The 16,028-nt window shown below is 39.8% G+C and overlaps 1 long non-coding RNA gene across 1 annotated transcript in view; it reads right to left on the minus strand.

Annotated features, from left to right (window-relative positions):
* Positions 1-4,727: 4,727 nt before the first annotated feature.
* Positions 4,728-16,028, minus strand: part of LOC135184768 (uncharacterized) — a 260,467-nt gene continuing 249,166 nt past the window's right edge. The window contains exon 4 of the long non-coding RNA XR_010306161.1: positions 4,728-4,890. This is a non-coding gene — a long non-coding RNA (uncharacterized LOC135184768). The remainder of the gene's footprint in view (positions 4,891-16,028) is intronic.

The raw sequence follows: 16,028 nt of genomic DNA on the forward strand, positions 1-16,028 counted from the left end.
CCCCACTTTTGCTTTTCTTCCTCTTTTCTTCTTTGTATAGCTGAAGAAGCTTCTAATTCTTTGCAAGATTTAGCAGTTCCCTGATGGAGTTTTCTTAGCTGATCCCTCTTTTTACAGTCCTTCTAGACTCCCTGTTTATTCTTACTGTCTTTTACAAGGAGTTATTTGTCTAGTTAGGTCTATAATTCTTTCCTTGATGCTTTGCTGCCTTACTTGGAGTAAACTTGACAGATCTTTGGAGGACAGCCATGGTCTAGTCGATTGGACAGGGCTGGGTGATAGGCTGGACTGGATGATCTTGGAGGTTTCTTCCAACCCGGTTGATTCTATGATTCTATGACAATATCAATAATATCCATTATTTTTTTCAAGGTAGGCCCAAATAAAATAATATGAATTTTCTACTATTCTTTTTAATTTAAATGATCCAAAACATAATCCAAGATTAGTTTTCCATAGCATCTTCCTTACTCTTCAGGAATCACACATATATCATTGGCCCTTGTTACTATCAGGGAGACAAACTGATGAAGAAATGTCTGGTTCTCATTTCCAGCAGTGCTAAACTAGAAGCATTCTTTCTCAAATCCCTCTAAGGAAATGCAGAACTTCCACTAAAGACACAAGAGCCAAAGTGTTTCTTTCCAATGCTTTTATCCATGTCCAAGTCTATCTAAATATAGTCTAAAGAAAGTCTGTCTAAACATAGACTTTAGCTTCAGACTTTGGCCATATTTAAAGACCTACAGATGGCAAGTGAACCTCAATGGTTGATGAAATCATATTTCTTGCATGCATTTTATTATATTAGCACTCTTCAGGTGCATATATTCATATATAGGAGCAACTAAAGGAGCTGGGGCTGTTTAGTTTGAAAAAGAGGAAGCTGAGGGGAGACCTCATCCCCTGGTGCAGCTTGAGACCATTTCCTCTGGTCCTGTCACTTGACACCAATGCTCCTTGGTGAGCATTGATCAGTTTCTCATAAATAAATTTCTTACCTATAAACAGATGTACTCAATGACTGAGATTCAATGTTTTTGAGTCTTGGTTCATACATTTTGCTATACAACATCACATGTACTCATTCTGGTATAATGAATGCATCTTCCTAAAACCATTTGCAGTGCTGTTGATGATCTTTTTCAAAAGAACAAGATAACTTTTGATCTTCCCAGTTTCCTCAGCTTCAAATATATCTTCTACTTTATAACATGAGCTGCACATTTGCAAAGGTAACACCCAAGGTGTATCAAAATGTACAACTATTTTTACTTTTATCTAAGTGTTCTATCTGAATGGTCACTTTCTTACACAGGTCAGGTAAACAGTTGTCATGGGTTTGCACCACACAGAATTTAGGATTTACCCCCAGAGGAGTAAAGAACCACACTTGCACAAAGTCTGGAATTACCACTTACAAAAGTGGCAATACAAACTAAGTACAAAAGTAATCTAAATATAAAAGGGGTATATATATACACATACACACACACATATAACCCAACAGTAGCTCAGACCCCACTCTGGACTAATCCCAGAGGCTGTTACCAACTACCAAATATTATCTCTCCCCCCTCCCCTGCCACTCCTTTGACCATAACCCAAACAAGGCAGGAAGAAAGCAAGGAAACACAGGAGAAAAGGGGGAAAAGAAGAAACAAGAAGAGCCAAGAAGGAGCTCTGCTTCACATTATATAGAAATCTTGCAGACCAAGGGAATGGAATAATGATCTCTCTTATGTTCTGTTCAGCCCCTTGGAGATGTCCATCCCCCTGAACTCTCTCTAGTTCTCTGGGAAACTTTTATTTCCAATTAGGACACTAGTCTTAAACCTGTAACAACAGTCAAGCACCAAGTGTCTGCCTTGTCTTTGGTGATACAGTTCCTTCTGGCTCTCTTCGTGCTTATAACTTGGTTGTGGATGTTTAACAGCTACTGAGTAGCTTCCTTAGGAATCTGACTTCTACAATAACCGTCTCTATACATTAGTTTTTGAAGAAGTATCAGGTATGACTATCTCTCTCTTGTTAATGATATAACCCTTACACCTGTCTCTGTCTGGCATTACAAGCTACATAGGTATTTAAATCTTCAGTACTAAAGAATTTTCACATTTCTGGTACTTTGTTTGCAAAACACAGTTGACCACTATCGTTTTTCTAGTAATTATCATTTTGTTGCTTTCTAAATTATAAGCTTTAACAAAATTTGTATAAACCAGTGTTAGATGGTAATGGATTTACTGGGAATCATCTTTGCTCTCAGTCATACTGTACTGAGGAAAAAGGTACTACTGGGCACAGCTTCGTATGTCTGAATCTGGCCAGCAGAAGTGTTTGGATTTCTCTATGACATGACGGCCAAAACAGTGAGAGAGAATATTCTTCTGAAGCCAAATGAACAGGAAATATTAATGCAGAAAATAATGAACTGGAGCCAATACAGAGTTGTTAATGCTCAGAGAAGCTTCTGAAAACAGAATAGATAATGTAATTCTCTCTGACACTCATGCAAACAAAGGAGCCACTTACTTTGAACTTATATTGTTGAAACTTGTGCATTCAATAGCTGAGCTACATAATGAACTCATTAAAACAAATAAATGAATAAATTAACAAATAAGAGTCTTTGGATGGTTTGGTTGGCTGCCTATGGAGCTGCCACCCTTGGTTAATTAATCCAGACCATTTGATATTTTCAAATAAGAGAGTCAGAAACTGAAATGGAAGAGAAATGAGGCCAAAAATCTAAGTCACCCTAGCAGCAGCGTGCTCGCTAATTGGTTTCCTCTCATCAGAAAGTCACTTTGGTGTATTACTCTTAAACATTTTGAGTAATCACAGTCATATACAAATGTGCCTGATTTAGGACAATTTTCTCATTTTTTTATAACTCATTTTACCACTATTATGAGAGGAGAGGAACACATCTGACTTTTGGCTTGACCTAAGTACTATCTTATTAGAAGCAATTACTTTGTCACCGTGTTTTAAAAGGGGCACTTTTGTTTCCTATGAAACATTTGACCCAGAGGTCACTTACTCATTGTTGCCCAGATCTTTATTTTCCATTCTTACTCAATATTTTGTGGTTGTTGTCTTTCAAGCTGGCCTTACATTCTGCTTTACTGACATGTACACATTAGGGACTGATCTCTGGAGACTAAAATGCCCTCTCTTATCCAAACTGGGAGGCATCCAGACATCAGCATGCATATTTTGGATACAGTGCACGTGCATGACATTGGGCTATGAACACACTTTAACTTCCATTACATTAGACAAAATGGCAGCCTAGTTTTGTTGAAATATTTTCCCACAGACCCTATCTTTCAACCTGAAGGACAGAAACATGTGTTAAGTTTCACACGGAAACTATAAGCATGTATATATTCATGCTTTATGACAGTGATACCTCGAGAGAATTCAGATTAGTCAATTTATTTACTAAAATACCAAAACCACAAGAAAAAAATGCAAAACAAAAAACCCCACTTAAGTCTAAAAAAGGCTCCAGTTGTCAAAAACACCTCTATTCAACGGGGCATGTGTTAAAAATATGTTTATATTCTGTGTCAGACTTCATAAACCTGAGCTACGAGAGGAAATCAGGGAAACGTCCTTGCTGCTTCCCCTTCCTCAACAGTTTTTGTGAGTAGGTAGGCAGAATGTCCATTGCACTGAAGGCAAAAGGGAAAATGCAAACCTCAAAGGAATTAAGGCATGGATTTCCTGGGAGTCTAATTGCCTAGCCCTATCAAAACTCACAAGCAAGGAAACACTGCCAAGACTGAACTTCAGCTGCAGAGGAACTTTAAGAACTGGACATTTTAAAATCATATATGTCAAAATCCCATCTAATTCTCTCCTTAAGTATCTATGTTTCTATAAGAGGCAGGAAAGAAAGTCCAATCTAAGAGGTTCCCTCCTCGCAGCACCATTTCAGCATCTTCTCTGTTTAACCTCGAAGTGCATTCACAGACTTTGAAACAAAACCTCATTTTTCCCCTTTCTTAAGAGCTTGTTCCTTAGCAGCGGGCTATGAAGCATTAAACCATTTTGTCTAAGGAGAACCTATCTTCCCTAGCAATTGCTGCCACCTGGGAGCCATTATGTAAAAATGTGGGTTAGAAAAAAATGTTTCTCTGAGCTGAATTTGGACACCAGAGTACCTCCTAAGTGGAGGGAGCCATGGGACTCAAAATGGAGCTTGGTCATATGCCTTCTCATCAGTTCCCTGCTTAGCAGCTTGTTTCTGAGATTAGTCTGTTCTTCAATAACTGCAGAACACAGTATTCAAAAGCAGAGAAAATGACTTAAACTACAACTACAGGTACAGCCACACCTACAAGTTCAAGTAAAACTCCAAAGCGGAGCTGAGAATGCTGGAGCAGGCAGCTCTTAGCAGTCAAAAGTAAGTTTTGAGTCTATTGATCGGAGTAAGCAACCTGTAATTATGTACTGCAGTCTGCAATACACAGGAAGCCACCATAGCCTAATAGGATCCTATACAGTTGGCAAATAAATAGCCACAAGAACCTATAGTCAGAAGTCCAACTGTATCTCGAAAATCACCCATGATGGAGGCTCTAACATGTCTCTGAGGAAGCTGTGCCAGTGAATGATTGTTCTCACTGTAAAAAATCTCTTCAGATTAAACCTTCCCCTATATAACTCTTACCCTCTTCCCTGTGTGGTCACCCTTTAATAATGGAATGCAGTGATGAGGTCCTTTTCAGGGAAAAAAATACCTACCTCCTTCAGTCTTTCTTCCCAAGGCAAGTTCTCCAGCCTTTTGATTGTCTTCCTGGCCCTCCTTTGCACCCCCTCCAGTTTGTCAATGTCTTCTTTGGATTCTGAGGATGTGGACACTACTCCAGGTGTGGCCTACAAAACAGTTTTAAATTAGTTTACATAGTAGACATCATTATAAGGGCTTTTCCAGCCCTTTGAGTCCCAGTGTTGATGTGCACCTGAAGCTGCACCAATCTTGTTCATTCTGATGATGAATTTAGTGGGGTTGTTTGATTTTGTGTTCCTTGACTGAAGCAATTATACTTCAAATTCCACTGAGATTATCAGATTTTGACATTTGTACTTAAAAGGTGCAATAGTAGAAAATTGCCAGATCACAAGACAAGAGGAGATTTACAAGAAGCTCTATTTACAATTATGGTAACCTCAGTGCTGCACTGGAAAACAACAAACTTTGCTCAATGCAGAACTGTGTGTCTTGGACTTCTCCAGACTCTTTAATATGTTCACTGTGAGAAGCTCGACCATTCAAGCATTTCAGTGCCTTCTGTTATTTCTGCTTAGCTTTTTTTATAGCTGGGAGATGGTCTTTTAAAATACTCACAAAGCAGCCTCATGTCACTGTGCACAGTTACTCTGAAGTGGTCTCCAGCAATCACCAGCAGCAATTGAATTGCTCTAGAATGGAGAAGGCATGGAATATTTTTGTCCTCTACTAGAACAGAATTCACCTGGCTCTGTTTCACAGTTAGCTAATACCACATGCTCAAGATGAAACCACTCTGGAATTTTCCATGGTACCAAGGCCAACCTGACAACTCTCAGCTCTGAGCATTAGTTGAGGGCATCCCTGCAGACTGCAGGGGAGGCTGGACTAGATGACCTTTGGAGGTGTGCTAGTTTGAGGCTAATTGGAATATTTTAGTGAGAAAAATTAGCTTATAGGCTGTGAAAAAGAAACAATTGTGATGTCTACTTCACTCGTAGGCTTGCTGAGATGTATAAGAACAAGAACAAAAACATAGACAAGACAGTGTGTGAGTGTCTCTGTTGGAGCCTGTGCTTTCTCCTTGGGCTGCTTTTGTGTAACTAATCCTTCTGCTTCTAGCTCCCACTTGCCAATCCTCCAATCTCACCTTGCACAAAGTAAGGCAAACTCTGGGATAAGGTAGAGGAGTGGAAAGAAGGTGGAAGGGTGGTTGGAAGCCCTTCCTGGGGACTCTTAATTTCTGGGAGGGGTCCTGTGTTTCTGTATTACTTTTAACTTATATATGTCTGTATATAGCTGTAAATATTGTAGAGATCTGCTTGTATGTTGTGCTCCAATTACCTGTGAGAAGAGACCACAGGTTTCTCTACTTCTCAACAGTTTCCCAGACACTAAACTATTTGAGCTGAAAGTTCTCCTACAACTAGGACACTACATTTTTACCTCGATCCATGCAGCGGGTAGCACAAAAGACAAATAGCTGTGAAAAATAACTGTAGCCAGCTGACAGCATGGAGGTGGAAGTTCATTAGGAAGCATTTTGTGCATTTGCCACCCTTCTGGTGTGATTTTTAAACAACATAAGCTATCTAAATCCCACATGGAAAATTTCTTTGTATGAAATGCATTTTATTTTTTGCCTTTTTTTCCCCTTTAGTTTATATCATTTTCTAGACATAATTAGAACTTGAGTCAATAGCATTACAGTCACATGAGAATCACAGAAATCATAGTAAATACGGTCTCAAGAGGTCATCTAATGCATCTAGTTGCCCAAAGGCAAGATCAGCTATGATTAAACTATTCTTGACAGATTTTTTTGTCTCACCAGTTCCTGAAAACTTCCAGTGGCAAAAGTTTGCACGTTTTCCCTTGACAGTGTAACATTAGTGCTCTACTATGCCTATAGTTGGAAAGATTTCTCCCAAATTGCCAACCCAAATCTTTTTTGCTGTCATTTAAGACCATCTCTTCCTGTCCTATCTTCAAGGAACAAGCAGAACAGTTTATTTCAATCAAATATTTTGGGGGGTTTTAAAAATGCACCCTGTCTGAGTACTCTTTGGGTTTTGAAACCTGTTAATCTTCCAGTTACGGCGCCTTCTGCTTCTCTGTCACACACATTACCAATTACCTTTTCTCAGAAGCCCTAATCAGGTTGCTCTGATATAATTTCTTTTGGACAAATCTGGCTGTTACTTCCTATCTTATTACTCTTCACTTTCAGAATGGATTTTTTTTTCCTAGTGATGGGGGTAGGGGCTTTTTCATAGTATTTTTTTTTAATATATCTAAACTATAAAGATATATACATATATAGAAACTATATTTTATATTTATGACATATTAAATATATATTTATCTTAAACAATATTTATATAATTTATCTATTTCTAGACTACATAGTATAAAATATATGATTGTATGCTATTTCTATAACTTAATATTCATACAAATAAATATTTTTTTATATATATCTATTTTTAATATATCTAAACTATATATTACAGAATCTCAGAACTGTCAGGGCTGGAATTCTGGCAATTCAGATCTTTTCCAGAAGCTGCTTGTTTTTCAGCTTTGATGGCTTTAGGGATTATTATTTTCTTCCCCAGTAAACTTCAAATCACAGTCAGTGAAATATAGGATGATCACTAAACCAAAGAATTGTCAGGAAGGGACCTGAAGGATCATCTCGCTTCAACCTCCTGCCATGGGCAGGGACACCTTGCACTAGAATCAGGTTGCTCAGAGCCACATCCAGTCTGGCCTTAAAAACCTCCAGGGATGAAGCTTCCACCACCTTTCTGGGCAACCTGTTTCAGTGTCTCACCACTCTCCTGGTGAAGAACTTCTTCCTAAATCCAGTCTGAATCTACCCACTTCTAGTTTTAATCCGTTTCCCCTATCCCTATCACTACCTGACACCCTAAAAAGTCCCTAACCAGCTTTCCTGTAGGCCCCCTTCAGATGCTGGAAGGCCACAATAAGGCCTTCTCAGAGCCTTCTCTTCTCCAGATTGATTAACCACAACTCTTTCAGTCTGTCTCCATAGGAGAGGTGCTCCAGCCCTCTGATCACCCTCGTGGCCCCAGTCTGGACACACTGGAAACTCTGCAAGTCTAATCTATAATCACCTGTTTGTACTTTCTCCTGCCTCTTCTTTTACAGACTAATACTCTTTTCCCTTTTTGGCAAAAAATGTACCTGCCCTCCACAAGTTCTTATTGATAATCCCAGCTGTTTGAGACTGTTCCAGGCAATTCTCAGGCATTCTAGAGTCAGTGTTTCCTTGTTCATTTTAGTTTCAGCAAAACTTCTACAAAGAGTCTTGTAAGTAATTCCATACTGAAGCAAGTTCCTTCCTCACTGTGAATGAGGCTATGTCATCTGCCATCTGATCACAATTATCACTTTTTTAGCTAAATTTATAGTTGAAACCCCTTTCCTCAGTCAATAATATTATCTCCCTCTGAAAAGCAAATAATCTCTTCTTTCCTGAGGTGTTAACTGCCTTACCTGAGAATGCACATTTTTGTTATGGGGCATAGCAATCTCTGTGCTGATTTTTAAGACATATAAATTTAATATGCTTATGCCAAAACTCCAGGCTGCCTTTCATGCCTGGCTGATTGTCAAATGTTCCAAATACTCCCAGCCAAACTCCACAGCTTTTTTCAGGCAGTGTGTAGAATATGTGTCCAATCATGGAATGCACAGCATGACATTTAAAGTTAGTCAGCAACACAAAAATAAACCTAGCTGAAATTCAGGTTAAAGAGAGGGCACCTGAACACTCTATGTTCATTTTTTACATCTGCATGAGTTTTCTGCTGAGTTTTTACATCTGACCTGTGTTTTGTGCTGTGTCTGAAGCTGTGAAAGGTTCTCTGTTTTGGCTGCATTATGATACCAGGCAAAGGAATCAGCAGGTGTAGTCAATGCAGGATAATGCCTGGGAGCCTGACAGACCATCGGAATCCACCAGACTAGAAGCCGAAGTTGTCTTCTTTTTCTGAGCTAAATACAAACTCAACTGTCTGCTGACAGAAAAACTGGGAAATGAAGCAGCACAATCTCTGTGACAAAGTGGGGGGAAATACCCTTTACTTGGATCAAAATATTAACTTCCCCTTTTCTAACTGTGCTTTTTCATTCTTTCTCAAGTGCTGTCTGGACCCAGAGATGGGGGAGACAGGAACGGTGTTATTGAAGACAACTACTTAATGTTTCTTCCTAGAAACTAGAAAGTTCCCTGAAATGAGTCCTGTCATTTATTCTGGCTACCTCTCAAAAGGGTTTTAGGTCATGTCTGCTTTAACAGAAGAGAAAAATTTCACTTGATTTTGTTTTATCCACACTGTTACTTTTTGTGTGTGCCCTAAGCCTCTGATGAAGGAGAAGTCATTAATTCTTTCTTTAAAAAGAGCCTGATTTACAATGGAATTTTAAAACAAACACTCAGAAGGATGAGGTTCCATTTAGGAGGGGGAGTTTCAACAGAGAAACACTCTCAGATATTAATTTTATGACTTGTTGAGAAAACACTTCTTTGAAATCTGACAGTGTTTATGAGAAGAAAAATTGCTTTCCCCACTGGATGGGCCATATCTTAAATATTTAACTTCTGTCTGCTTCATATTAATTCAGGGTAAACATAGTGTGTGGTACAAGGCTTGATTTTTTTTCCCCTGTGTTCAAAGAGCACAAAGAATCGACTGAAGATTTATTCTCAGGGAGGAAGGATCTGCTTTTCATCATCTGATTACTCAGGTTCTATTAAAAAAAAAGGTTCAATGCTTGATAGAACCTCAGCTCCTAATCTTTGTTGGCAAGGTAGCATCCAAACAACACAAACCCATGGCTCTTTGCTGTTCTGCAAGGGAAACTATATTAATTATAAATAAACTGGCATGCCAGGACTTCAACGATATTGAAAATTGCTGCAGCAGGGAGGGGCATTCAAACTTCACTGTTCCAGAATAGATGGGAGTAAGACTGTGGATATTGTCTCAATATATAAAGGAAGCAAAGTTTGTGGCATTATCTTTCCAAACCCAATTAAACACAGCGAGTTTAAAATTTGCTAACAAGTGCTAGAGGTTGATGGTCTCTAGTATTTTGGTGCACTTTAAAAAGTTTGCCTTCAAAAGATTTAAATAGCAGCTTACTCAGTCCTCTCTGTCTCCAGCCAGTCAATCAAATTTCAGCTGGTGGCCAAGCACTGAAGCAGAAATTGTGAGGTATCATCAAAATCAAATTGAAATTGATAGTAGTGTAAGGGCATGGAGAAACAGCGGACTTAGACTGGAGAAATAAAAGCAGGCAACAGGGGAAGTAGATGTGGACCTGACAACACAAAATAGAAAAGGTGGAAGGAAGGCCTGAAAGAGTAAGAAATAAAATATATAGGAGGACAATTGCTCATGGAAAAAAAAAAAAGAAATCCAACAGAAGTTCTGGAAAGAAACCACAGAGCTCAGCCATGCAAACTGTAATTCATCTGGTAAATATGGAGAGACCAATCACAGAATGTCAGGGGCTGGCACCTCGAAAGCCCATCAAGTCCAACCCCCCCCCCGTCAGAGTAGGAACACCTAGAGCAGATCACACAGGAATGCAGGCAGGTCTTGAATGCCTCCAGATAAGGAGACTCCACAACCGCCGTGGGCAGCCTGTTCCAGTGATCTGTCACCCTCACAAGGAAAAAAAATCCTTCTCATGTTTACATGAACACTCCTATGCCTCAGCTTCCACCCATTGCCCCCTGTCCAGTGATTGGACATCACCGAGCAGAGCCTGGCTCCAGCCACCTGGCACTCACCCTGCACATCTTTATAAACATTGATGAGGTCACCTCAGGTTCCTCCTCTCCAAGCAGCACAGCTGCAGCTCCCTGGGTCTCTCCTCATAACAGAGATGTTCCATTCCCTTCATCATCTTTGTGGCTCTGCGCTGGACTCTTTCAAGCAGCTCTATGTCTCTCTTATAGTCTTACAGTCTCCTGGAACACACTTTATGAGGTACATTACCTATTACATTCTCACAGAGTAGCTGTTAATATTGTTTTGTCCCCAAGATATGTACTGTTCTAAGAAGTAACTGAATAGATACTTTTCTTTCACTGAAGTCTATTACCCATCATGAAAATGTAGTATTTGCAAAGTTCAGAGAAAATGCAATGCTAAATGTATGCAGTCCTAGATCTGAACTAAAAGTAGAACCTCAATTTAGTTTTTATTAGGTGTAAAGTGCAGGCAGTAGGAAATCAGAGTAGTGAGTAAGGTCATGATGATGGCTCATGGTGTAGGTCTCTTCCTCTGCATATTTATGCAACAGTTTATATGCAAGCAATCAAAATCAGTGTAAATAGACACAGTACAACACTTGTTTTCTGATGTGAACCTAGGGGAATACTGCTGTCACGGATATGTACGATTAGTCTTAATTAATTAGCACGCTTTCCTATTTTAGATTAATAAGCACATGAAACTTAAAAATCAATAGCTTTAACTGTACTTTACATACCTATTTTATTTACCTCAACAAGGTGCAGTTCAGTTGGCCTCTTACTGACTTGAGTGTTGATTAGGTTTGGAGCTGTATGGAGCTCAATGTCTGCAACAAAACATTTCCAATTTCATTGGAAGATACAGGGATAAAGAAAGATGAAGTGATCACACTGCATATATTTGTGGCAGAATCTGAAATAAAGCCCAGTATCCTGATTTCACATTGCAAACTAATGCTGCTTGGGGCCTCCTGTATACATTTTAGCATGAGGCATATTCCTAACTCTTTCAAACATTCAGCATAATATCCTGGCCTGTTACAGTGATGACCCTTTAAAGGTTTTCTTCCTTTGAGAGGTGCTTCCTGGATGTTGGGAAGGGAGATTGAAGCATCAAAAAAATGTTTTTGCACACATCATTGCTACTCAATCATTTTAGCTCCTGACCTCACCCTAGTCCAGACTGACTAACCCCAACTCTCTCAGTCTTTCTCCATAGGAGAGGTGCTCCAGCCCTCTGATCACCCTCGTGGCCCCAGTCTGGACACACTGGAAACTCTGCAAGTCTAACCTGTAATCTCCTGTTTGTGCTTTCTCCTGCCTCTCGTTTTACAGACTAATACTCTTTTCCCTTTTTGGTAAAAAATGTACCTGCCCTCCACAAGTTCTCATTGACAGTCCCAGCTATTTGAGAATGTTTCAGGCAGTCCTTAGGCATTCTAGATTCAGTTTTTCCTTGTTCAGCATTACATCCTGGCCATTTGCAGTGATGACGCTTTAAAGGTTTCCTCCCTCCTTTGAGAGGTGCTTCCTGCATGTCAGGAAAGGAAACTGAAGCAGGAAATTATTGCACACATCCTTGCTGCTCAATCATTTTTAGCTCCTGGCCTCCCTAGTCAGTTGGAACCTCGAGATAGCCTCTGCCTTGTGGAGCACTGGGTGCTTTCTGCTCCACTTGTTCATAGTGGCTTAGCACTAAAACATGCTTTACAAATGAAGAAGCGGCTGTGTTTGTGTGCGTGCACACATGCATTGCACTCACATATGTACACATTCACTGTGGCTGAACATAGTATGTATTGCTTGGAAACTCTGTTTGATAAGAGGCCTGAAGCCTGTCAAATATCTTATGTCATTTATTAGAAAAAAATATATAGGAACAGTAATCATAGAATCATCCCAGAATGATTGAGGTTGAAAGGGAACCTTAAGATCATCTAGTTCCAACTTCCTGCCATAGGCAGGGACACCTCCCATTACACCTGGTTGCTCAAGGCCTTGTTTAATCTGGACTCCAGGGAGAGGGTATCCATGACCTTCCTTGGCAACCAGTTCCAGTGTCTCATCACCCTTACTGTAAAGAATTTCTTTCCAACATCCAATCTAAATCTCTCCTCCTGAAACTTCAATCCATTCTCCCTCGTCCTTTCCTAACAAGCCCTTGTAAAAAGTCTCTAACCTTACCCTCATGGTAAAGAACTTGTTTCTAACATCCAATCTGAATCTGCTCTTCTTTAGTTTGAAGCCATTGCCCTCATCCTGTCACTGCAGGCTTTGCAAACAGTCTCTCTCCAGCCTTCTTGTAGCCCCCCCTTCAGGTACTGGAAGGCTGCTCTAAGGTCTCCCCAGACCCTTCTCTTCTCCAGATTGAACAGCCCCAGCTCTTGCAGCCTGTCCCCATAGGTGAGGTGCTCCTGCCCTCTGATCATCTTCTGTGTCTATACAGCTATGTACAGAAATAGATTTTAATGCTTAAAGATCTCTCTGGATGTGTAAATATGCATTTTCATATGTATGTGTGTGCCTAAATGCATGTGCATGCACTCTGTATACAGAATTGATGGCATACAGGTCCAGAAGATACTTTAAGCTTTGAAATAATGTGACTATGCACAGAAATAAAGTAGGTGTAAATTTCACTTGCAGAAGGAGGATTATGCTGGGTTTTTTTTTAATAGCAAAGAATAAGGTCCCTTGAATGAATGCAGTTACACTGTGAATAAAGAAATTGTGCCGCTGAATGTAATTCCAAACTGTGTGGTACACAAAATGCATCCCACAGAGGGAGATGGTTACATAGGAAGGGCTACAGCCTTTCCATCCTACCTATCAATTATCTATTTGTAGGCTTCAAGGTACTATTTTCTCTTTCCACCTCTCAGTCCTAGTCTCACACAATGGATAAGACATGAAAGTAAATCCTTTCTCTCTTTTGACCATGTACTTTTCTTCAGCAGCCTTATACAGGGTAAATGATAAAGGAAGACTTTATCAGAGCTGGTATCAGAAGACTGAAAGCAAAAACTCCATTTTCATGTTAGGTTTTCTTCCTCAAGCTGTGTGGCAGCAACTTGGCATACAGTTATGGCAGGAGGTGGGGAAAGGACACATGTCTGCTTCTAGCATGCTGGCCTCTTTCTAGATAGGTGAGCTGCCCACGATTGATTGCACGGAGCAGAAGTTCAAATGAGAGGCACATTACCACCCTGTAGCACTAATGAGAACCCAAAGGCTACCTAGACTAGAAAGCTGCAATTATTGCTGCTGGATCAGGCCCCAAAAATGCTGCTGACACAATATACTTTAAATGACATATTTATATTCCAGGAAATGGCCCCTCTGGAGAATACATTGCACTGACCTTCAGACCATAAACTCATGTCCTCTACTCCATTACTAGTTATGGGATTGATCCCCAGAAGGTTTTTTAATCTTACTGTTCATCTGTTATTTTACTCTTTCTCCTTCTGAGGGCGATGGGATAGCAGAGAGGAGTCTAAGAAGGGTCAAGGCGAGGCTGCTGTTAAATAACTCTGAATTTTAAGAAATTACCTTTGAAGATAAAAAAAAACCAAAACAGTGAAAAGAGAGAGCTTGGCTTTTTAGGTTTTAGCTCTAGTGATGGAAAACCTATAGGGGCCTCAGCCTTGGAAAAACACATCCTAAGCTGGTATGAATCAGCCTAGCTATGCTGAGTGCAGTGCTGCTTCTCTAATGGAACTGGGTTTTCCTAAAGCCCTGAGTAGGTAAAGCCCTTCTTTGTCTAGTTACACTGGAGCTTTATGTGATCCATGCAAGAAGACAGGATGAGTAAAAGTTACTCACAGTCTGACTACAGCACATTGTTCTGTTCTGGGTTAGCACTGAACAATTTGATATGCCCACAGTGCCATGCAGCTAGCTTTTCGAAGGGCAGGAGTGTACATGTGGTACTTGGGCAATGAGAGAAATAAAAGGTAAAGCATTACACTAGTGTATTTTGGATCGTATGTTTGTGGGGTCACAGCCTGACTACGTGCCAGTCTCCTTTCTCTTCTGCTCAACAACAGTATTGCAGGACCTTACCCTGGTCAGTGCTTGCATGAAGTTTGTGCTTCCCTCTCAGCCTAGACACTGAACTGATGTGACTTAGCAATTTCCAGTTCTAGACCTAACTTTTCAAACCAGCTTTGGGAGTCCTGCTGCATAATACACTGCACAGCTTAAGTAGTCTTTTCAATACTAAGATATACATCAAGATACCATCTCCTTGCTCTTTTATTTTGGACATCAGCAAAGAACCCTTCTGGGGCTTTTGGAAACCTGCACTTGGAAATGCTGCAGGAAATCAATGGAACTGCCTGTCTGTCTCTATGGACAGAGCCTTACACAGTGTGCGCTACTGAAATATAAATAATAAATAAGGTTCTCTCCTTGTGGACTCAGCTGTATGATCTACTAATGTAAAAGTGGCTTTAAGAATGCCTTTGTTGTGTATGTTGTTTAAAAATTAAGAAAGGTAGGTGACATATTTAAAGGCTGTCTTGGAAAGCAAAGTTCAGCCAATAGTCAGTGTGTGCTTATTCTGGACCTGGGTTTAGTATCAGAGAAGAGCCAGACTAGAATAAGGGGACTTAATTTGGCATGAATACAAATATATGCATAGGTATGCACATGTGCACACAAACTATAGGTAGTATCTGTATAACTATACTACAGTTTGTATACTTGGTCTGTGCGACTCCCATTACGTCCAGCAGAACGAATGGTGTAAATGGTGTAGCAATACAATTACTATTAGGGCTTTCCCATCACTTCTTTCATGCCTGCTTACTTAAAGCCCTGAGGGAAATGAAATCTTTACTGATTTTCTGTATGACTACAGAGCAGTTCAGTTGATTCTATCAACTGTTGTCTTTTTTTTGCAGAGGACATTACTTGAGCTTCTCGACAAAGTGTAGGAGAGTGAATGGTAAGATTGACCTGGGCCAAGACACAATGCTTGAACAAAAAAGGGAAGACACATATGAGCTAAGTTGTATTGCTTTAAAGAAGATAAAAATTTGGTTCCACTACCACCCAGAAAAAAACTCAAAAAGTTATCAACTCAAGAAAAAATAATTCTTAAAATACAGAAATAGAAGTTTAAAAGAAAATTAAATGACTGCAAAAAGAACTTTCTCCTAAAATACTACTATTGAAAGATTCTTACAGCTCTGACTGGGTGTGAGGGTTTTACCTGTTTTTGCAGTACCAGTTGCTAAGGCTTACCAAACACAAAAGCAGACTACTCTTGACTTCAGAAGAACCTCTACATTCTTGTCCAATTTCCAGTGTAGTCTTTAGCAGGGGGAGCTGCACTCAGTCATAGTACACAATCCACACAGAACAGGTTAACTTGGAAATGTATTTATAGGGTCCTTGTTTTCTGTTAGTGTTCTTTTAAATGCCAGGCAATGCTCTGGAAACTAACATCACTGTTCCACTGAAAGCTCTAAGCAATGTTTTATT

The sequence above is a fragment of the Pogoniulus pusillus genome, chromosome 21 (genome assembly GCF_015220805.1).
Source record: "Pogoniulus pusillus isolate bPogPus1 chromosome 21, bPogPus1.pri, whole genome shotgun sequence".
Lineage (NCBI taxonomy): Eukaryota > Metazoa > Chordata > Aves > Piciformes > Lybiidae > Pogoniulus > Pogoniulus pusillus.